Source organism: Dromaius novaehollandiae, chromosome 4 (assembly GCF_036370855.1).
Source record: "Dromaius novaehollandiae isolate bDroNov1 chromosome 4, bDroNov1.hap1, whole genome shotgun sequence".
NCBI classification, from domain to species: Eukaryota; Metazoa; Chordata; class Aves; order Casuariiformes; family Dromaiidae; genus Dromaius; species Dromaius novaehollandiae.
Window position 1 is genome coordinate 51,868,767 of NC_088101.1, and position 8,959 is coordinate 51,877,725.

General features: G+C 37.3%; 1 long non-coding RNA gene across 1 annotated transcript in view; it reads left to right on the top strand.

Moving 5' to 3' along the window:
• Positions 1-6,174, top strand: part of LOC112986082 (uncharacterized) — a 28,109-nt gene extending 21,935 nt beyond the window's left edge. Inside the window, exons 4-5 of the long non-coding RNA XR_003259921.2 lie at positions 4,420-4,585; positions 5,236-6,174. This is a non-coding gene — a long non-coding RNA (uncharacterized LOC112986082). The remainder of the gene's footprint in view (positions 1-4,419; positions 4,586-5,235) is intronic.
• The last annotated feature ends 2,785 nt before the right edge of the window (positions 6,175-8,959 follow it).

Consider the following 8,959-nt stretch of genomic DNA (forward strand, 5'->3'; position numbering starts at 1 on the left):
TGTTTCCTCTATGGTATTTGCAATAAAAATAATATGGCTTCAGGCATCAACAGACAACATTATTTTCTGAGCGAGGGGAATCATTAATCTTGAGAGACAATCAACAGCTAAATCAATTGTAAAAATATAGGTGCTTTCAGTTAGCTTTAATTGTTCATTATCATAAGAAACTCAGAACACTTGGTGTAGCTGCCTAAGGCATCAGGGCATCAGCTAAGCAAACCTGTGATGAAGTTCCAATAGTCTGCATGAAAGTGGAGTTAAAATATTTGAATAAATCTTATCCAGGAACAAGTTTATTGAGGCAGGAAGAAAAGGGGAAGGAGGACATACTGCCTTTCCTTCCCACATTTGCACTGGACAGTGAGCCATGTTCCTAGTGTCACATGGTGGAGAGGAGGCCAAGACACTGCACAGCTGTTTCTCTCTCTCCATCCCAGTGCCATCTCCATCATGGCTGCATCCAACCTGTATTATCCTTCTCAATTTCTTAATTCCACTGAAATTTGAAGCACTGAAAAGTAATGGTAGATCCTATTCTGAGCATTTACAATAGTGGTTTTCTGTAGTTGCCCAGCTTTATTCTTGTGCCCCACCTCCCTCCCTCCAGTAGAAAAAAAACAAATCAGAAATGCAAAGGAAGAAAGAATTAGCTCTTCCATATGAGGCATTACCAAGTCCCTGTGAAGTGTGTGGGCTGTACCTCAGCCGGCTGTACAAGAAATTCTAGATGATAGCATTTGTGAAGGAATTTTTCCAAGTATTGCTGCAAATCACAATATTCCCTTTAGATTATCACTGACAGAATTTTTAAATATTTACATTATTTATCAGCTCCTGCATCTCCTCATCTAACTGTAAGCTGTGATCAATAAATCATCAATATCTCACTTTTTCTTTATTTCTTTTGGATCTGTATTATGCAGCTTTCCATTGTTTCTATATATATGTGTATGTATATATGTGTGTGTGTGTGTGTATATAAAATGCCCAGTCTTTCCAAATCTGTCAGAAATAAACTTACTTTTAATCAATAAAGGTGCATCTATCATTTGGGAAACTGTGACTGCTTCTATATACTGAGTAATGAATTTAAATAGCATAGGATAAAATGGCAGAAGTTGTTTATGTATTCTAACTCTGCAACCTTACAGTTTTAGAGTAAAGATGAACAGAACTAGGTCCATGGTTAGGCAATGATTTTATTTTATTGTGAATTGAAGATTCCTAAAATTCTTTTGGACTGTCATGAGAACTCAGAATGCTAGAGATCTCAAGCTCTATTTTACTGTAGAGAGAGAACAGATTAGGTTTGATTAGATTAGGTTCGATTAGATTAGGCTGGATTAGATTAGATTAGATTAGATTGGACTGGACTGGACTGGACCGGATTGGACCGGATTGGGTGTAAGTTAAATCTCTCTCAATTTCTGCTGCAGTTTAAAAGGATAGAATTGTGGAATATATTAATACCACAGAGTAACTTCCCCTTCCTGATTTTGTAAGCTTTGAAGCGATAAATAATGATTTGTAAAACTTAATAAAAATGGAGTCCCTGTTTTTTTTAATAAAATGCTTTCTCAGGAAAGGTGAGATGGTTAATTAGGCAACAGTAAATGTCGAAGATACATTTTGGCATGCTTTCCATAATGGAAGGCTTGTGGGACTTGGAAGTAGGCCTTAGGCTGGCTTTTTGAGAACAACTGTACTTCACCCACAGAATTGAATGGCAGTTCAGTTTACCATAGGGAAAAAAAACTTTAAAACTTCTTACTGTTACCTCCCAACTTGTTTTAAAGGTGATGTCTTTTGATAAGAAAAACTGTCCTATTAATTGAATGACAATTATGAATGTTCTCAAAACTAAACCACTTAAAGAGTCTGGGAATTCTTATGGAAAATTTTAAAACTATTATACTTCAAATTAAGTTTGAAAGTATCACATATTCAGTTGCTTTTTTTTTCTCCCATCATTTTTAATTACTAGTGCATTTGCATGAAAATAGGATCTTTATTTCTTGAATGCTCATCTGCTCCTGTTGCTTATTCTTCATTGAAGATGTCACATGTAAAGGGTTAGATCTTCAGGTGAGGGATAAGCAGCAAGAGCAGATGTGCTTTGAAGAAATAAAGTTCTTATGCAAATATTGTTTTTAATAAAACCAGGTGAGGAAAAAAAGTGAAAATACATGCTCTGAAAAGCAACATTTCAGTATTTTTTCCAGGAGATACTGACGTCTGTCCAAACAAAAGCAATTTTGAACTTTAAAACTGAATATAGAATACAAAAATACAAAAAAAAAAAAACCCTAAAGATTCACTAGATCACTGTTTACTCAAAAAAGTCTCCTAATTTGATACTCATGGTAAATTCCTTACTGTACAATAAGGAAACACAAGGCCCATACAGTGAGGTTCAGTTAGGCCCTCAAAACAGGACTTTTCCTATACGAAAGTTTCTAACTTTTGATGGTTATTTGATGACCTTTCAAATGGCTGATTCCTATCTAAAAAGAGGCATTCATACTGCAAACATCAACCACCCAAATGCTTAGGCCTTAGTGTGAACAAACCGTGATGACTCAATGCTGAATAAACACAAAATATGAACAACCTTTTAGCTCTGATATGTGGAGATCTAGTTGAAACGCAAAGTTGCAATACTTTGAAGGAGTTTGCACTGCCCACTGCCCTTTGTCTATGCTTTCAAAGTGAACTGAAGGTATTTAATGCCTAGTGTCCCTTAATATATGGCCCCCTGCCTTTCATACTTCTGTTCTTGATACTACAGCTTGACTGCAGCTAGCAACATAATTGAGTGTATGAAAATAGTCATGAGAACTTGGGCTGTATTAGAAGTACAAGAAGAGCCATCAAAATCTCACACACTAAAATAAAATTGTTCTACTTTAAAAGAGCTAATGCACTCTACCAAATGTTCTTGAAGATTAACTGGTCTCAGGATAGCACTGTGCAGCTATATAATAAATGGTGAGGTTAGGTTTGACAGTCATTGCAACACAGCCTACCAGGGAAGCACCCTGAAGTTCATCACACTCTGGGGCCAGACTGGTGACCACAGTAAATGAGCTGTTGTTGTTCATCAGGTATTCCAAAACTATATATTAAAAAAAAGGCTATATAAGTAAAGTTTTGGAATGACAAAATGGCATCATCAGTGATTTGTATGGATTCTCATCCCGTACAGGAAGAACTAGAGGCAACGCGGCATTGCTGCTGAAGGGGGGCACCACTTGATTCTAGGAGGGAAGGGGAAGGGGAAGGAAATGGGGAAGGGGGAGGAAAAGAGGAAGGGGAAGGGTTTTGAACATGCATTCTACTAAGAAAAATACAGGTCTGTCAAAACTCCAGAAGTGAAATTTGATCTCATTTCTTCTAGTACAGCAAATGCCAAAGAGGCAGAGGCAAGGCCCAGCAAGTACTTTACTTGCAGCCAGGAAAATTGACAGTGCACTCAGATAGGTTCAAATCTACAATCCAAATGAATTGCTACTAATAAAAACAAAGCACAGAGTCCCTTTTACATTGTTTCATCCTGTTTAAAAGACAAACATTTGCACACTGCAAGCCTCAAATGGATAAAAGCTACCATGAGAACTTATAAGCCATCTGCTAGCTTCCTAATGAAGCCAGTAACTATTATTGTTTACAGTTGAACACCGGGGGTCATGTGTATTTGCTGTAATGAAAGAATCAATGCATCACTGCAGATGCTAAAAGAGAACTTTTTTTTTTCCAGCCGGCTAATTATAAATACAATAAAATAGCAAATTAAAAAAAAATCTGTTCATCTCCACAGAGAAATAGTGCTTGGCACACCAAATACTGTTCTGTTTTCTCTTGCTCTTCACTTGTCAGACTCAGATTACAGAAACAGAATCATAAAAAGTTGCTGTTCAGTACTTAACAAAAAGCTGATCACCAAGGAGTGCTTAGTCCCTAATTCTCTAATCTTTACAAACCTCCTGCGTTATTTAATTGTATTGTTATCAGAATGTAATTATGACGTGTGCATGAGCACACTGCCAGCCATCTATCTGTTGCTGTGTCACTGTTCTGTTTGCCTGCAGACCATGATATATGAAAACTTGGCTTCACTGAGCTATTAAAAATATCCTGAAGTTCTTTTAATTTTTTTAAATTTTTTTTGAAGAAAAAGTGATACGCAACAATGATAGAATCAATTTCTGCGTTACTGTTTCTTTACTCAAGCAAAAATACACTTATAAAAATATACAAAAACTTACACAATTACGTTAATTCCCAACATTTAGCAAAAGCAAGGAATGATAAATAACTAGGCCTTTGCACCTTATGGGATTCTTAAACTCACTGAAAACATTCTGAAGCCGTGTTAATGGCTCTTACTGTACTGTAAAAAATGTATCTTAATTTCAGGAAATTTCCTAAAGCCCAGGAAGAGAACAGAGAGTGTGCTTGCTTGCTTTGCTGAGTTGAAACCCTGCAGATGACTCTTCATTGTCCACTGATACTACCAGGTCCATGGTGCAGCCTTCTTGCAGCTAGTTCTCCTCTCATGATTCTACCTGCAGCATATGCAGAGGTATTTATTATATACATAAAATTCAGTTAAATATCTTAGCTGGATGGGTTGGAGTAGACAGGAAAGGTGTATTATTATACATACTGAATCAATAAACCCATTAGCAAAGAAAGAGAAGAAACAACATTCCTATTTTACAATAATAAATACTTGTAGCAAGCTGTACCCAAACTAGACGCAGAGCTAAGGAAGCTGTTAGCAGGAGAATACTGCTTGGGTTTTTTAATTTTATTTTCATATTGTGGTGATGGCCAGGGAGGGAGAACACCTGGTAGATCAGAGAGAACAGAGTTTATTACTGAGACAAGAGCGCTCAGAGTAATAACCATGGGCAGGACCTATTTGGTGTAACACTTGGTTCCCCTGTCACACTCTCCCACTGTGGCCCGTGCGTGTCATGCATGCACGGCGGTGTGCGGCACTCTGCTCTTTGCAGCGTGCAGCACTCTTCCTGGTTCCTGGCACCGCAGGCCTGCCTGGTTGGCCGTGACTACCTATGTCATGGGCCCAAGCTGTGAAGCAGGAGAGAGGCCATTCTTCTATGCTGCTTCTACCAGTGTGACTCTTGGTGAGAGTCCGTACTGAAAGGAGCCTGCTGGCAGCCATAGCCCTCACTGCAGCTCTTTGCTATATCCCTCTCTCCCTGTCAGGTGCCTGGACATACCCAGCCAGCTTTCAGGGGCAAACCTGTCACGTGAACTGGCATGAGAGTGCACACTTCACATGTTCCTCAAGTATGGACATACCAGGAATGAGGAGTCTGAGACATGGGTTAAAGACAAGATGGAGAGGCCTGCTTAGCATCCACAGCTTTGCTTTAACAGACCTGGCTGGACTTCACCAGGGAAAGTCAGTGAACGAACTTAGCAATGAGAGTACAGAACAGGATGAGGAGAATAATTTAATTTCAGTTGCTACTGTGACAATGTTTTTGTCTTTGTGTACTTGAGTGAATCACTTAATTTATCTGCCTTAATTCTCTGGTTCATAAAATGCCTGAGATAATACTTTCTTCCCTAAACCACAGGCAAATGTACATGAAAATACTTGCTTCCCTAAATTACAAGGGAGTTGCAAGAATTAATTAGTTAATGTTTGCAAAGTGCTTTGGAGGCAGAAAGCACTCTATAAATGCTAATTATTAAATCAAAGGTTTATCCGACTTTATTACTAAACCACTAATAAAATAAGTTACATAGCAGTTGCAGGTTGGAAGAGGCACTTCTACTGTCTAAAAGATATAAAGGTTTTAATTAGCAAATGTTTTGAAAGTGCTTTGCTGATGAAAAAAATGCTAAGTGTTAATAAAGGTTTTCCCTAATGAAAACGGCTACAAAATACGAACTCCTGGATGCTACTGTAACTTCTGCATATATTATCTAAAGTTTTGTCCCATGACAGCAATATTTTTATTTGATGCGCAGTTTCTGTAATATTGGTGAAAAAAATTGTGGTTATGTTTGTCTAATAAATGTTCAGATGCAGCAAGAGATTAAAGGTATCATTCTTATCAGAGAATAGCAAAACCTAATGTATTATGAAATTATACATATATACACATACCATTATTTTTATTATTTAACTTAAAACTATTTTTTGCAAAGGTTCCAAGCTTCTGCTAATTTACAAGGTTCAGCTCTTCCAGATGCTCTACTGTATATGCACATACCTGACCTATTATCTATATGCTATCTTAAAATGTAAGTATACAACCACATTTGAGTCTTTTACAAATAGGCAATTAGGAAGACTGAATTCTGAAACGGCCTCAAGCCTTCTGAAATAGCATGGATCTTGTCATTTGCATGGTTTCATACTGCCAGCAGAAATGTTTTGTTCCCCTGTTTGTGATACTTATTTCCCCTCTGGAATGTGTATTTTGTTTAATAATACAAACTTACTGATTTATTAATTTAATAATTAATGTATTAATACAATCATCCCCATGCTACATACATTTTAGACACAAACTTGATTTTAGAGCCCTCCAGAGTCATATTACTATTTCAAAATTCTTTCTTTCATCAGAAGAGAATCACTATTTGTCAAGCACCTAGCCCAGTGGTTTGAAGAGAAGCTTGAAAGTAGGATGTTGGTATGCCTAATATCTGCTGCCTGTGTCAGTAGAGAACATGAAACCTTGAACAATGAGAACAGTCCCATTAATCTGCTTTGCTGTGAAGGGAGAGACATGCCAGCATCCTCCCAATTTAAAACTGTGCAGTTGGCAGGAGGATGGGAATGCAGTCAGTTGGGCCCCCTGAGTGAAGCAATCCAGCCTGGCTGCTGAGGGGGAAGCTGCCCATTTCCATGGTCCATGAGACAGTAAACCTACTGCTGTGCCTAGTGCTCCCAGCTGGAAGGAGAGGTTTCTGTAGGAAACTAATGGGATCTGCTGCTTTCAGATGTCACAGCTCAGTAGCTCCAAAAGGTCCCCTCAAACCCCTGGGGGTATAGTATGGGTCCGCTAACTTCAGACATAAATCTCAATTTTGTATGGCAGGGAAGTGTCCAAGAGATAAAGATGATATGCTACAGCAAGGGATTAGGTCCCTTTCTCTACTCTTACTGTAGGTCTTTCAATTCCTCTGGGGAAAGAGGACAGCAGGGAGAGAGGGTGAGTCAGAGCAGGAGCAGTAGCAAGAGGAATCCTGGGTGGCCTTATCTATTTGCCAAGCTGTCCCTGAAGAAAAGAAGACTGAGATTTTTTGAAAGTGGGGAGGGTTCAGGGCTGGGTAAAGGAAGGGTTGTCTGAGAATAGTTGGGAAATAAAGAGTGTTCAAGAGATTTGGTAAGATGTCAAAAAGATCCCTGACAGGATTACTGAGTTTCTGTATGACCTGTTTTGTGTGTGTGTGTGTGTGTGTTTACTTGGATGGCAGAATAAATAGGTTACCTTATAAAAACACAATTACTGTATTTTTACAAAACAATTCCAGACTAAATAACCAAAAGATAGAGTCCAGATTATTTTGGAGTTAATCTAAAATTATACATTTTCAAAAAAAGTACTATAATGTTAAGCAAGAGTAGCAGTGCTAAAATAAGGTTTAGAATGATATTATTGTTGTTATTGTAACTATTAGCCATTATTTTTGATGAATTATAGCAAATTTATAGATTTTAAGTTTAATGGATGGTATTAAGATTACACTAAAAATTGTGACAGAAGAAAAATAATTCTTATTTTTTTATTTTCAATGCTACATTAATTAAATGAGCATGGACTCTGGTAAATTAAATGTATACACTAATCCTTGCTTGGAAAACATTAAGCTGTATGTCAACTTCCAAAGCTGACTTCCATAATTTTGATGGCATCAGAGCTGAAAAAAACAGATCCATCTGCAGTCCTGTATTTTGACTTTATTTGTTTAGATTAGCGTCTTCAGATTCTGATATCATAGTGGTATCGATCCATTACTGGATGGAAACAATAGAATTATAAATAATGATGCAGAAAAAAAGCAGGCATGCTCAAGAAACACTCTGTTTTGTAGCTAGGGAAAAAACACATTGATTATTAATAAATGATGCTGACAGAATACTTCCCATTGTGACAGTAAATTGTGAAAAACAGATGGGATGGCTCTGAGACAGGCACAATAGCATTGGAATCTGGTGATCAAAAGCAAGTAATATGGATTACAGTAGCACAAACAAAGTCATACACTTGGTTATTGTTAGAGGACAGTAGCTTTAGTCCTGGGAAGCCAGGTCACAGAAGAGGAGCTTAGGTCACAGTAGCAATATTCTGACCTAAGCTCCCAATGAGGTGCTGTGGCAAAGGCGTTAATCCAATTTTTGGACAAAAAAATGGGCATCTACAGTAGAAATAGAGAAATTACATTACAGCTGTATCTGGCATTAGTGTTACTATTACTGGAGAGTTATTTATATTTCTGATATTCTAAGCTGAAGAAAGATCTTCTTTAAGTGGAGTGGAGTCAGAAAGGAGAAATGAAAATGATTAAGGGACTGGAAAACAAGCTTTATAGTGAAGACTTACCAAAGAGGAGATTAAGAAATGATTTGATCACATTATGTACATTTATAAAATAGTAGTCTTTTCCACTTGTGTAAAATGAGATTTAAACACATCTGATAAAATATAAGGGTGAAGAATTCTGACGTGGAAATGTTTTCCTCTTTTCTATAACTATGCTTAATTCAGCTGGCATAGAGCACTCAAATTAAAATTCCAGTATTCAAAGAGGATGCAAAAATCACTTGCCTGACTTGCTTCAAATAAAAATTAAATAGTTATCATTTAGCTCCTTGGGTTTCCTGAAAGCATTTGAACAGCAACCCAGAAAAGAGTTTTTCTTGTTTGATTCAGTGTTTTTCACCCTTGCTTACTTTAGCAACTTAGTT